Genomic DNA, 14,627 nt, shown 5'->3' with positions numbered 1-14,627 from the left:
CAACAGCCTAATTAACAGATATAGATGTTTCAGAAAATGAACATTCAAGAACTAAAATATGTTTAGACGATGGCTGCTAGTAAGCTGTGGAACTGGTGGGTCACCTTTGGCCAAGGAGGTCATGTAGGCCAGGCCAATAAGGCCACATGAGTCGGATAAAGGAAGTCACATGGGTGGGACCAAGTTCTGGTTTTCTTCCCATCCTCCTCCCTTGCAAAAGTGTGAAGACTAAAGTACTAAGTGCATAACTCAACTGAAAAGTGTCTAGCCTTTTTCTAGAAGGGGTCCCTGGCATTACAGTAACCATACGTTACTCAGAAGTAGGCCCCATTAAATTCCATAGGAATGGTTCCCAAATAGTACTGGAGCATGAATTGGTTAGTCTTAAGTGACACACAGATAACCAGCTCTCCCCCAAACTATCAGCCCTATCGAAAAAAGATTATCCCCAACTTATTCATTTCTATGCCTCTTCCCAAAATGTGGAAGGATATTAAATGGACAAGAGTGTAGGAAGCCAGGGTTAAAATCGCCACTTGTCTCCCTGGGTGTCCTTGGGCTATTCACTGTCAGTCTATGTCTCAGTGTTGTGAGGATAATATGTGGAACAGGAGACTCATGAATACTATGAAAGGAAACCAGGCTTACTTGTTTTAATTGGTTCAACACAGAATAGCTGGTCACGGGAAGGTAGCAACAGGAACAAGCCACTTCTATTGGGTCTGTTGGCTATCTTAGGTTGCAGTTCCAACCATGTCTACTCTGAAACAAGTCAACGAAGCATACTCCTGGGTAAGTGGGGTGAATTTATTAACTGTGTTCCTATCACCTCCCAAAACAGGAGTTCACTGGGTTTCCCCCAAAGCAAAACAGTTAAAACTGTACACTGAAATCAATATGCAACTGATACGCAATTTAAAACATTATTAGAAGTATAATTCAGGTTAACAGTTTCCCAAGAATATATACTTTAATATACAGATACTGCACTAACTAAAAGGTGGTTCAGTTTGATAGATAGACAGACAGATGCGAGGGGGGTTATTGGGTTGTTTTTGTTGTGATTTTGATTATCTATTTTGTGGTTTTATTTTCTGATTTTATCTTGCAAACCGCCCTGAGACCTGCGGGTATAGAGCGGTATTTTTATTTATAAATAAATAAATATATATATAGATAGTTATGTTCTCAGAACTCAACTTATTTTTGTGATGATAGTTGTTTTAAACTGTTATTAAGATTGTGTTTTAATGTTGTAACCCACCTTAGGGTGAAGGGTGCATATTTAACAGCAACAGTAAGCAATCACACTGGTGAAAAAGACGTTGGCTTTGTGCTTCAGCTGGCTTACAAATTTGGTGGCTCTAAGATTAAATCCACATGCAGACTCACTAAAAGGGGTGGGCCGTTCAGTTTATTTTTAATCATATCCATATCTATCCACCTAGAAGTCCATTTTGTCCTGTTTCTGCATTAATAGGTAAACCTTGGGATAAGCATCTAAATGTGCACTTTTTTGTTGTTTTTTTAAATCCTTCTCAAAATATGTATTTTATGTATTTTTAAGCAACAGCTCTGTGCAATTAGTGCTAAAACAGCATTGCTGGGTTTTTATTTTGTATATTTGTATCCTTCAGTTCTGGGAATAAGCCAATCTTGTGAATGCTTGGCAATACCAGGACTGAGGAGCCCCACTGATTCTATGAAGACAAAAGGTCTGGTGTCAACAGGTTGTGGGTGTCAGGCACTGAAATTTGTCTTTTACCAGCTGCTGTATCCAATCTACCAGAAGAAATATGAATATTTCATTTACTTACTTTGAATTACCTTTCTAATATTACATAAATAAAATAAAATAAAACAGATGCATTGTAGATCTGATGTGTTTGCATTTGTACAATCTGGATATGATTTATTAAGCTTGAAGTTCATATGAAGGAAAGCAGATTAGCATAATTTTCTGCTTGCTTAAGAAGTCACAACAGTCCAGATTATGTAGCAAATTGAGGAAACTGTTTTAATATGATAAGATGAAATACCACCTACAGTATGCTTGATCTTCCTAGCTTGATTTTTGATCTAAATGAAAGGTTGGTTTGTCATACTGATTTCTAATTTAACTTTGCTTTGTAATCAAAGGAAGGAAAGTGTAAAAGAGAACTCCATTTGCTTCGGCAACATTGAAAATTCAGGTGATTAGTGAGGCCTACAAAGTGTTTAAAGCTGAGGGAATTGCTCATGCAAATGAAAGTTCCCGAATTGGGGCCTTGATTTTATATTCTGTAAATTTATTGTATTAGGTGAAGATTCCCAAGAAGGAGTTAAAGTGATGTTTTGTTCATGTCATACTCTGTGCATAATAAGAAGCAAATAACTCAACACAAATTGGAAATTGTCAAGAGCGTGACAGCTGTGCTTCTGACTTCTCTTACAAGGAAATGAGGGAAATTTTTAGGTCTGCTATTCAAAACACAATTAAATTGCCAACTCAGGGGACTGCAGCACCACAAAGCAAACAAAATGGGATGAACTTTTGCGTATTTCTTCCATTAATTTTATTGCCTCTCTTGTGTTTTATACTCTGCTAAGCTCAGAAAGGACCTTTAGTTAGCAAATATTCAGATATATTTATTTGTTATGATGATTAATGCAATATTACAAATTGACATGAAGCTCTGTTGGGTTACCTGTTATTTCTCTGATACCTTTAAAGAGAATCCTGGGAGAGGAAGCTCTCTATGCTCACTCACAATATTTTCCTAGGAAAATATTTTTAGGGCTTTATAGGTCGAAATCAGAACTTTGAACTGGATCTGGAAATTATTTGGGAGCCAGTGTAATAGGGCCAGGATTTACGTAATATGCTCAGACCATCTGGCCTGAGCAGCCTGACCACCAAATTCACCAAACTCAAAACTATAAAGCGCCAATTTCAATATTGCAGAAGTACCTGGATTACACAATGCATTACAAGTATTGCCGAAAAAGCATTACTTTTTCAAACTTACTTATTTAGGTCTCTATTGAAGGATGAAAGTCCTTGATTGTCTGGAAGATGAGAGAGCATTTGTATCCGATACTGGCACCTGAAATTTAGAGAGCATGAATATTAAGATCATATTTCCTGTGGGTGGACAAGGTACAATCTAGTTCCAAGAATAGAACATAAGAAGCATCTTGCTTGATTAGAGCAAAGGCATATTTAGTAGAAATGTGTGGTGGCCCCAATATTCACCTTATATGTGTTTAGCTATATGTGTTTCTTTTAATTCCATTCTATTTCTGAGTTGCTCTGGGTTTTCTCTACTTAAATCTGTAATTCAGGTTCTGTGCCACTCTGTATAAAATGAATCTCCCTGTTCCTTATTCACTATAATGGGGAATCTAAAAATGGCTGTATCTCCCCCACTCCCCTTTTGGCCAAATTAGGTGAAATTTACAAGCATAGAAGCCTATCCAGAGTGGATTGTGTCTGCTAAATTGCAGGCAGTCTAGAGGATTTTTTTGTTGGGAAAATTCCTCCATAATCCATATTAGCACAATACCTGTATCACAACTGCTAAAACTTCATAAGATTCACATTTTTGAGAGGGAGTGGGGGCTTGTCTCTTCTTCCTCTTACCTAAACATAATTAAAAGTTCACTGAGTGGTATGTATTTTTGCATGTGGATTTTTGCAGCTTCAGACCTTTCCAGAGCTTGTTTGTGTCTTCTACTGCAACATGAACCTAGCCAGCTGCCTGCAGAGTTCTGAACAGCTCTAGGGTTGTCGCTCTGCTGCTGTTAAAGCATAGCAATGTAGATATTTTTAAAATGTTTAAAAAACTTTTGCCTTTTAAATACATTTTCCACTGCTGTGTTTTAACAACAAAAATAAATAAACACAGAGTTCTTCAATGCTTTGCAGACATTTTGGACAGCCTTGCTTCTTGGAGAGCCCATGGATATAAAGAAAGCATGGTGCTTTCTTAACCTGAAGCACCACTTTAGCTAATGGGGCCTCCTGCTGCTACTGTGCTGCCACTGCACGATTTCTGTTCTCATCCTGAAGCAAAGTTCTTAACCCGAGGTAATATTTCTGGGTTAGTGGAGTCTTTAACCTGAAGCATATGTAACCTGAAGTGTATGTAACCCGAGGTACCACTGTACACAACAATCATGATCAGTAGCTCTTAATAAGGTAGAAAACCACCATAAACCAACCAGTGTGAAGGCAAACAAACACACACAAATAAACAAACCCATCCCTAGAATAACACCAATTGCCCAATTTACAGTGTGCCATATATACATAAGAGATTAAGCGGCGTATAACACCTGCTATTCATGTTAATACAAAGAATTTCTGCCATAATACCATTTGGCCATATTTTTCAGTGCTTCAGTGCATAGTTTCTTCAGCCATTCAGACTTCAGAAAGTTATTTCCTGAAGATCTCAAAAAAATGGCTAGTGTAGTATCAGACAGAAAACTATTTTTTTAAAAAATACGTTACTCCTTTTCAAGGTCCCTTGATCGTGGACAGATGCTTTCTAGAGCCTTCTCCTAACACCCATCGTGATTTGAGGCAGAACAATGCTCCTTTGTGTAGGCCCGTAGCATTCTGTGCAAATGGCCTCCGTGGCTAGTGTAGTGCACTAAATGATGCAGAGATTTCCTTTCAATTCGTGCCATGTGATGTGTCAGTCTTTGCCAACCAGTTCAATTGCTATCTGTGCATTCTCTTTGTTAATAGTTATTCCTGCTGGCTGCCATAAGGTCTAGCTTTAAGCTCAATTTTCAAAGAGCGTATCCAGCATTCACAACATGTAGAGGTCTGTATACATTCATCATGCAGTGGTGAATCTCAGTTGGCAAGATCTCCTCAGCTGTGAGAAATTCAATTACTGTTTGCTACTCAAAATGTGCATCAGTGGCAGTTGTCATTCTGAACTACCTGCTTCTGTTCCTCTTTGGTGTGAGAGAAGCAGGGGTGGTGGAACTTTTCTTGGAAACAGGCTGGAATCTGTCCACCGTCTTGCTCGTATAATCTGCTATCATAGTATCTGACATTGTTAGAGAAATAGAGGAGTACTTCCTCCCAACGTACATTGTCATAACAGTGATGAGAAGAGTATTGGGAGAAATACTTCATCACTGTTGCCAGGCTGATGGGCCATGCAACAACAGCTGCTCCATTTGTTTCCCCAGCCTGGAGTGGCCAGGCACACATCAAAAGAGGGCCTTGATTGGATAGAGGGGAAGGTATTTAATTAGTAGTCTACAAAAGTTATCAGCACAGAGCTTGGACAATGCAAAATATCTGTTTGGAGCAGTGCATTATTATTATTATTATTATTATTATTATTATTATTATTATTATTATTTACATATGCACTAGCTCAAAAACCAGTTGGAGGCTTTTTACAAGGCATTTAAAGGCACAGTTCAGAATGAAGTGTGGCTTAGGTTCCTTGCAGCAAGGTCCGTGACTGATTATGACTGGGACAAAGAGAGCTTTTTCAAATTCACAAATGAAATCTAAAGGTTCAGTTTATTAGCTGAACACATGGAATTGATATGGGCCATTTTTTAAAAAAAACAACTTTGGCTTTGAATAATTTGCTTCAGCAACTCCAACATTGTTTAATTCATTTTGACAACTTTGACTTTATTTAATTTGCTTCATCAGCCTCAACCCCATTTATTTCACCTGCTCTGCCTGTGTTCTGTATTCAAGCCTTTGTGCAAAATTGAGGTCAGACCTTCATTTGCATTTCTACTTCTCTCAACTTAGCCCTTGACGTGAATTGTGGGTACTTTGAATTAAATGCATTGTTGTCTATTTTGGAAGTTGATTACCAAAACATCTTGCTTTACAGATACCTTTGCTACTGCCAAAGAACTTGAAATGAAAGCTTAGAGAGTCGCACGGCTCATTTGCTTACCTTTATCTTAATGTTATAAATCAATAACAACTGCAGATGCCCCATTTCCTTAAACACATGAATAAGAGAAAAGTAGAAATGGATTTTGCTTTTAGATTAGCATTTTTGCTTTTTAAGTTGCATTGGAATTCAGTTGAGGGAACAATCATTTCCAGTGCTCAGAGGCATAGACCCTAGTCTAGCTGCTTTGGTGTGAGCCAAGCTGCACACACAGACAACTCTGCAGCCATTTCTGTACAGTGGCACCTCTGGTTGTGAACGGGATCCGTTCCGGAGGCCAGTTCGCAACATGAAAAGAGCGCAACCCGCAGCAGCACGTCTGCGCATGTGTGGGTTGCGATTTGGCACTTGTGCGCATGCGCGAAGCACGATTTAGCGCTTCTGCACATGCGTGAGCGGCAAAACCCAGAGGTCGCCCTTTCTGGTACTTCCGGGTTGCCGCGGGACGTAACCTGAAAGAACATAACATGCAGCAAACCTAACAAGAGGTATGACTGTAATCACAGTCATTGCCCCATAGCAGAAGGAGGAGTGAGGATGGAGGAGGAAGAAGCTTTAAATGGAATTATACTGGAAATTAGCAATTCCCACCTCCTTGAGACCACCTCTTGTATTGAGTGCCTGCTTATGTCCCAGCCCCCTGTGCATTTCTCAAAAGCTCAACTACTTATATGCAAACTATACACAACAAGTGATACATCATATATACAACATTTATAAAAGAGTCAAATGAAGAGGGAACTACCATGTACTACATTTATGCAGCATAATTTGACTAATAATACATACCGTATTTTTGTGTGTATAAGGCGATGCTTTTTGCTAAAAGGCAAAAATTGGGTGTCGTCTTATGCACGGATAGTGAATGCAGAGGGGGGACGTGTGATTAATGGCAGCAGCAAGCAGGAGATTGGCAGCAGTGACTGGGCAGGTGATTGGTGGCTGCAGCAAGGCCTGCTGCCGATTGGCTGTGGTTGCGGCAACTGAGCAGGAGATTGGCGGCTGTGGCAAGGCTGGCAGGCAATTGGCAGCTGCGGCAGGTGGGCTGTTGGTGGCGGTGAGCGGGCAGACAATTAGCGGGTGCGGCGAGGTGTGCAATTGGCAGTGGCAGGCAGGCGGGTGAGCGATTGGTAGAAGTGACCTCTCCCACCCTGCCTCACCCCCCCAAAAAGCTAAACAACTTAATTTCGCGTTAAAAAAATAGTGGTCATCTTATACATGGGGCGCCTTATACAAGGAAAAATACAGTAAGTATTTTTATACAGTTGTGTGCATTGTTGTATGTCTCTGCTTATGCGCTAGTTACTTTATGGAAACCTGGAGTATGCATGCATATGATAATACATATACTGTGAGAATTGTTCATATTTTTAGCATATTTTTGTCAATATTAAGGAGCAATGACACAGGAATTAAGAGGAGAGAGGGACTTCCGGGATAGCGCGAACGGGTAATGGCGGATTCCCTCCGAGCTCCGGAGGGAATCGGCTCCGTTGAGGACGGGTCTTGCCGTGCCGGCGACACGGGGACCCTTAAAAACCGCAGGCGCGGAAGCCTGCGGACTTCGTGACTCGGTGGGCACCTTAAGCGCCCTCCCCGACCCGCGAAGAGCCTTTTTAAAGGCTGCGGAGTGGACTGGGGAGCGGCGTGGTGCTGAGAGTCCATCGCTACCTCGGCGGAGCGAAGCCGCGAGCCAGGACCGAAGAGCGCTATCTTTCTTCCTGAAATTGGACTGGAAAATGTAACCCGTGAGTAGAAGGAAATTTCGGCACTAAAAGATTTTATTCTTGAATTTAAGTACGATCGGGGGGACGTGTTAAAAAGGAAGTCCACACTCCCCCCCCCCCACTAAAGGACCTAAAGCAAAGAGAGACCACTAGGTCGGAAAAGACGCTGGTGTTTAAATAGATAACTTCCACAAATTGGATCAAGAAGTATTTGTGCTGGAGAGGAAGAGAGAGGAATTTCAGAGGTTTTTCTTTTTGGGTTGACCCCCCCCCCCTAGACCCGGGAAGTGCCCTGTGTGTGAGCCCGAGAAAAAGAACAAGGAGTTTGACAGCTGTCAAAAGAGCTGTCAAACGGGAGACTAAAGATTGGAACTGTGTTAATAATATCTTTTTGGATTAAAAAGTGTTACACTAAAAGTGAACTGATTGGAAACAAGGTGACTGTGAACAACAAAGTAACGGATTGTTGGAAAAGAATTGATGGAAACCCCCCTGGAGGGAACTAAAGACATTGCAATGGCTGCAGAAGGAAAAGTATGGGCGGAGATAGAAAGAATGTTTTGTCTTGTGGGAACTCTACAAGAGCACAGTACTCTTATGAGTGAACAATTGATGACCTTCAATCTTGAACTAAACAACTCTGTTGATGACACAAAGTGGATGGAAAAAAACTCTGCAGCTGCAGAAGAAAAGATAATTTTGGAGCTGGGGGAAAAAGAAGAAGAGAGAGGAGAGGAAATGCAAGTGGAAAAAACCAACCAAGAGCCTGCAACCTTTGGAAACAAGGGAAGTAAAGAAGATGACCAGTGGATTACAAATCTGTAGAAGGAGAGAAAGATAAAGGAAGAAGCCCCTGGAATAACTCGAATATTGGATTATAAAAAAACAGACATTTATGATTGGGACTTCTTCTTTAGGTTGGAGTATGGGAGACTGATTGATCCTGGCCAGAAACTGCTCTTGGTTGATTTGGAAAGAGGGAAATACGAGGGGTGGATGGCAGAACCCCCTCGAGAAGAGAAGGCCAACAAAATGGACTGCCAACAAAACTGGTGGAGAGAGACCAACTGGGGCTTAAGGGCCTCGGATGTGAGAAATCCGGGCTAAAATGGTTTCTATTCTTTAAGGACATTGGTTTGGGAAGGGACGGAAACCGGGGAAGGGGGGAGGGGAGAGTAGAGTAGTGAAAATCTGAGATTTAGAATGGGAATATATGATTTTTGGTTTAACATTTTAAGGAGGGAATTTGTGGGAGAGAATTTAGGCCGACTCTAGAGAAAGTATTTAATGTATAAAGCTGGATAAGCAAAATTGGGCCAAGAAAAAGTAACAAACTTTAAGAAAAGATAAGAATAACATTTAAGAGACGGGAGAAAATAATTTGCTGAGACAATTAAGGAAATTGGAAGGTGGAAAGGGGGGTGTGGGGAAGTCAAGGAAAGAAGGGAATGAAAGTAAGTTTATGAAATTATACGTGTTTTATTGTGTCTTTTTATGTTCGTATGTTTATTAAAATGTGAAAACCCAATAAAAATTTTATTTTAAAAAAAAAAGGAATTAAGAGGAGAGAAATCTGTGTAAATAAACTAGACATTGAGATTTTAGGGGGGAAACGTCTCTAAAGAAAAGAGAGACATCTTGTTTCTGAGGGCATAGTAACGTGCTGCATCTTCAAAGGCCCAGGGCTGGTGCACCAACATACTTAAATTGCATTGTTATTGCATGATGTAGCCACTAGTGCGCTGAAACTTTATGAACATCTAGCTGTAGCAAGTGAATAGCTGTCAACTTTTCCCTTTTCTTGCGAGGAATCCTATTCGGAATAAGGGAATTTCCCTTTAAAAATGGGAAACGTTGACAGCTATGAGCAAGTGCCCAGAAAGGCAGGGTCTTTGATATATTCTCTACAGTTGCGGTTCTTTCCACTTACTATTTTGAAATCAGTGTGGGAGCCAGACCCTACAGGTGAACTGAATGATGATGATGATGATGATTGATTGAATAATTATACCACCCTATACCTGCAGGTCTCAGGGCAGTTCACAGAATAAAATCAGAATGTAAAACCACAAAGTACATAAGCAAAATAAAAACAACAACAACCCAATAACCCACCCCTCCCCACACACACAGAGAGAGACACATTTTAAAAGGGCATAGAAAGATTCTCAATAGCCTAAGTTCTGGTCCACTTGTTCCTTTAAGACCATGTTTACTAACATTAGGGAGAATTCTTTGAAGGTGGTCCACTACTGGTTTTAAACCCCAATCTGACTAGCTTCTATGGTGAGATCAGGTTCTCCCTTATTCTGGCAAAGTTATAACGTACAAGGAACATATTGGCATATGTGGTGGAGCTGTAACGATGTGCTCAAGTTCTGGAAGCGTGTTGTAACAGCTTGGAGGCTGTTAGTGATATATATATATAAGCAAACATACTTAGTGGGAATGAATTTATTTGGCAACATTCATAAATATTTGGTATGTTTGGTAGAAATATGAACCTTGTATTCCACCATGAAATATATTTTATGCCACTCATTCTTTTAAAGCTTTCTATGATGATGATTATGATGATGATTATTTTATCACATTGTAATTTTATTCTTCCTGTTTTTATGATTGCTTTTAAGTATAGATAAGGGGAACAGAATTGGCAGCTTGCTGCAATCAGCCCTTTGGAACTTTCTTCTCTATTAGGGCTGCTTACTTTTAATGAAAGGGCTGTTGCTGTAATTTTTATTTTAACAATCTGTATGTGATCTTTTAAGAGTATGCATTTTAAGTGTATATTTAATTATTATTTTTAAATGATCTCATTAGTATGCAAGGCCTCAGCTGGGACTAGTGAGATCCTGCTGGATCTCTTTTCTAAAGAGTTAATAACTTTTCTGATAACGATCTAAAAGCTTGATGATATTGCTTCATTTAAATGGTCAGTAAAATGCTCTTGTATATTTAACCTCATCATATGAGACACTGTGAAATCTCTTTTGCTCTTTTACTCTTCCCTGGAGCAATTTCCAACATTTATTTATTTAAGAGTCCACCAGGTTGAAGAAGGGTTCCCTAGCTCAGCAGTCAGATACAAAGGGGACAACAATGGATGGTGATTAAACAGTCCTAAGAAATCACATTATCATAAAAACATTGTTTTTAGGGTTTACCGGTTCTACTGTCGTTCTCATTTAACAGAAACAGAAACTTTAACATTTAAAATCTTTCAGAACATAAAGGAAGAAACAAAATGTGTTCAGTGCACTTGGGGGCATTGAGGATCATACATGCTCAGGGTCAAAACTGTGTTCAGTGTGACAGATTAAGAAACTAAAGGAGACATTACTAAGGGAATCTGAGTTTATAAAAGGCAGTAACACATCTGCAGAGCCTCTGAAGTTGCACACACACAGACTGAGTTCATGGCTGGGTGACAGAGTGACAAATTCCTGGAAGTCTGCAAGTCCTAAAGCAGCATTGCACTCAAGGCACCAGGATCAAAGCCAGGCCACAGGAGGGCAAGGAGAACACCACCTCACAGGCGCTGTTCATTCTGTGACAAGACATAGCAGCTATAGGAAGATTCAAAACTAGTCTTCAATTTTTTCATCACCACTTCATCTACCACACTATTGTTAGGTCAGGATGCCTGACCACATCTCAGCTTGAATTGGCACAAACTGCCCCAAACGAAAGATGAATGGAATTTTTAGGAACCCAGCAAAATTTGTGGGATAAACCATAGATCCACAAATCCAGCACAGCCATCCATCAAATTGCGGGTATGCAGATACCATTTTAACAGCCTTTTAAAAAAAATCACTTGAGCGTTTGGAGAAAGAAGGGTTTATAGCCAGAATGACTCTGTCTACCGCATGGGTTAATAGCCTGAGCACTTGAGCATCACTGACAGAGTGAAAAATGGCAAGCTGCAGATTTTCTTGGATCCCAGAATAGAGGACAACATTATTTCATTCCAATGGCAGCAGATGTTCGGTGTCGTTTCGCTGGTATAAACATCTTTAGGATTCTGGATGCAAAATATGCATTTGGCAAAATGGACTGGATAGGGAATTCCACTGACCTATGTATTTTCAACACACCATGGGGCAGATTCAAATTTCTTAGTCTACCTTTTGGAATTAAGTCAAATATTGAAGTGCTTCAACAAAATAATTATGACACATTTGGAGATACCATAGAAGTGCACATAATAGCAAATGACATGAGTGTAACAGCATCCACACATGAGAAACATAACAAGATACTGAAAAATGTGAGAAACATGATAGAACAGTGCTTGGCCCAAGGAGTAAAGTGCATGGAACATGTCCTCTCATCACATGTGATCAACTCCGATGACACCAAAGTTGAGACAATCCATCCCCATCTCCCTCACGCATTGCAAAGGCTTGTGAGGGTGAGCCAGATTCATGAAGAGCAGGGATGTCCAATAGGTTGATCACAATCCAGGATTGGAACTGCCCCAAAAAGATGTTAGACTGTTTTTGTATGCCACTACAGCGGCAAGACCTTTATTAGCCAAAAATTGGAAATCGCAAGAAATATCAACGATAGAAGAATGGCAGATGAAGATGTTGGACTTTTTGGAGCTGGCCGACCTGACTGGAAGAATCCGCAATCAGAAAGAAGAGGAGTACCAAGAAGATTGGAAGAAATTTAAAGACTATTTAGCTAAATATTGTAACATAAGATCATTAGAAGTCACTTGAAAGTATCAAATAGGCCTAGGATTAGAATAAGGAGGAATTGTAAAGAAATATGGACTGAGACTATTAAGAAAAGAGAAGAAGATAGTAAATTGAAAGAGTTAATTTTATTAGAAAGATGAAGGTGATACAATGAAATTCAGTTGGGGATTTGAGGAAGTCAGTTAACAATGAAAGTTAAATCAGGTTCTACAAGTAATATGTGTTTATATTTTTGTTTTAGGTTTTTTTTCTTTTTAGTATTGTAATGTGTTTTCTTTGTGTGTTTTATATGTCATATTTGTTATAAATGTGGAAAATCAATTTAAAAAAATGGGGGGGAAATAGGTTGATCACAAACCCGCGAGGTTTTGGTAGATTGCGGGTCGATCTCTGGCTCCCTTTCCTCAGTGTCATTGAAACTGACTCCTGCCCCGCCACCTCAACAAGTTCAACAACTTTGACCTGAACCCCCAAAAAGCAGGGGTAGATCATTGCCAGATTTTAAATCTGAATGTAGATTACAGTCTCTCGGGAGTTGGCCACCTCTGATGTAGAACATGTGGCTCAGCCCTAATACCAGCCTATGCCTCGGAATATGGACTAGAAGCTTGTTTAATCTGCATCTAGAAGTTCATTACTTAGGAAGTATTGTATTTTCAAAGTCTCTGGCAAAGTATCTGCTTCTCTGCCTATTGTAACATGACTGCATAGCTATAAAAAGAGACGCTCCTTATCAAGAACATTAGCAGGAATCTGTGGAATGACACAGATGATGTTTGTGAAGGAAGAGTTTATTGTGCAAGTACAGAGTTCTGATGCAGAGTTCAGAACAGAGGCTAAAAGAGAAAGGCTGGACAAGCAAAATAAAGCATATGAATCCTGGACTGCAGCCATGCTGGGCGATGAAAGATCCTCTCATCACAAAGCAGTGGTGACAAAGTAGTCATTCCAGACAAGACAAGGTGTAAAGTGCTTTGCTCCAGTAACATCTGTAAACTATCACAGCTCAATATAACTGCAGGTATTTCTTAGATATTTGTACCTACTCCCAATTCATTGTTCCTCCAAATACCCTCCAAGATAATTCAGCAGACTTCAATGTAACCAAATTAAAAAGTCATCTTTGCAAAACCTGGTGTTCCTCAAATATTTGACAGGGGACCATGTCTCTTACAGACAAGGAACGAATACAAGCAATACAGTGGGAAATAACATATACTGCAATCTTGAGACCCCCACATTTCAGTGGACCAGCTGAGAGAGGCATTCAGACAATGAACTCAATGTTCCACAAAACAGCTGTATCAAGCTGTGATCAAACAACTTGGTTTTACTGGAACACACTGCTGAGAGCCATGGACTGTTTTTCTGAACAGTTGCTGAAGGGTAGGATGCTATCCTTCTTCACACAGTGTACTATACCACAGCAAGCCCATTGCATCCTAAAGCAATTAGGGAAACAACAAAAGCACAACTGGGATTGCATTTCTAAACTCCTGTAGCATCATGAAGTGCTGTTTACATGGAAATGGGCCATGGTTGGCTGCCAGCCAAGTTGAGTAGCCACACATCAAGAACCATGATCTTTTTCTTTCATAATAATATTTATTAATTTTCCAACAAATTGAACACAACACTACAAAAAAACAAAAAAAGAAAAAACATACAGTAATACAGTACAGTAATAATAGAAAAAAACCAACAACTGCAAAATCAAGAACCATGATCATACCAAGTGAAGGCACTTACAGAGGCAAGATGCAAGATGCCGCAGAGGTACATTGAAGTTTGGTGTGCACAATCCAGAGGTTATGTACAGCCAGAACTGCCATTTGTCCGGGTTTTCCTGGACACATCAAAATGGCACCTGGGAGGATTTTTACCGAATCAGCAAAAAGTTGGGGTGGGGTGGGGGGAGGTCAACAACTTTGTCCAGATTTTCACTTTTGGGAATATGACAACCCTATGCACAGGCACACATTCACTTGCAGCACAATGTGTCTGAGTATAAACAAAACAACAATGAACAGGAGGACAGTGCTGCCACCAAGCACTGAGGAGCAGCCGCCACAGCTTCTGAATGCATCTGAAACTAAATACAAAAGAAGAGAACCACCCCAAGACCCTTTGCTGCCTGAAGCAAAGAACAAAAAGGCATCTCCCTCTCTCCATTCAACGCTCAGAAGTCAACTGAACTGACAACTGGATCTTACTTCGACAATACTAATGGGACAACATGGTCCTCTGCAACTGAGGGCACACAC

At 40.1% G+C, this 14,627-nt stretch overlaps 1 protein-coding gene and 1 long non-coding RNA gene across 13 annotated transcripts in view; one reads left to right on the top strand and one right to left on the bottom strand.

The window, feature by feature from the left end:
• The window catches only part of LOC310710105, a 105,975-nt gene that overhangs the window by 19,983 nt on the left and 71,365 nt on the right, over nucleotides 1-14,627 (bottom strand). For 9 of the 11 annotated variants that reach the window (XR_014527792.1, XR_014527793.1, XR_014527794.1 and 6 more), the window contains exons 3-4: nucleotides 3,009-3,086; nucleotides 649-762 (exon numbers count right to left, since the gene is read on the bottom strand). This is a non-coding gene — a long non-coding RNA (uncharacterized lncRNA). The remainder of the gene's footprint in view (nucleotides 1-648; nucleotides 763-3,008; nucleotides 3,087-14,627) is intronic. The other 2 variants (XR_014527797.1, XR_014527801.1) reach the window with 1 other exon arrangement.
• Nucleotides 1-14,627, top strand: part of NEGR1 (neuronal growth regulator 1) — a 444,891-nt gene that overhangs the window by 425,452 nt on the left and 4,812 nt on the right. The window lies entirely within an intron of this gene.

This window comes from Podarcis liolepis (genome assembly GCF_965112155.1).
Source record: "Podarcis liolepis genome assembly, chromosome: 6".
Taxonomy (NCBI): Eukaryota; Metazoa; Chordata; class Lepidosauria; order Squamata; family Lacertidae; genus Podarcis; species Podarcis liolepis.
This window is presented reverse-complemented; position numbering and strand designations above follow the sequence as displayed.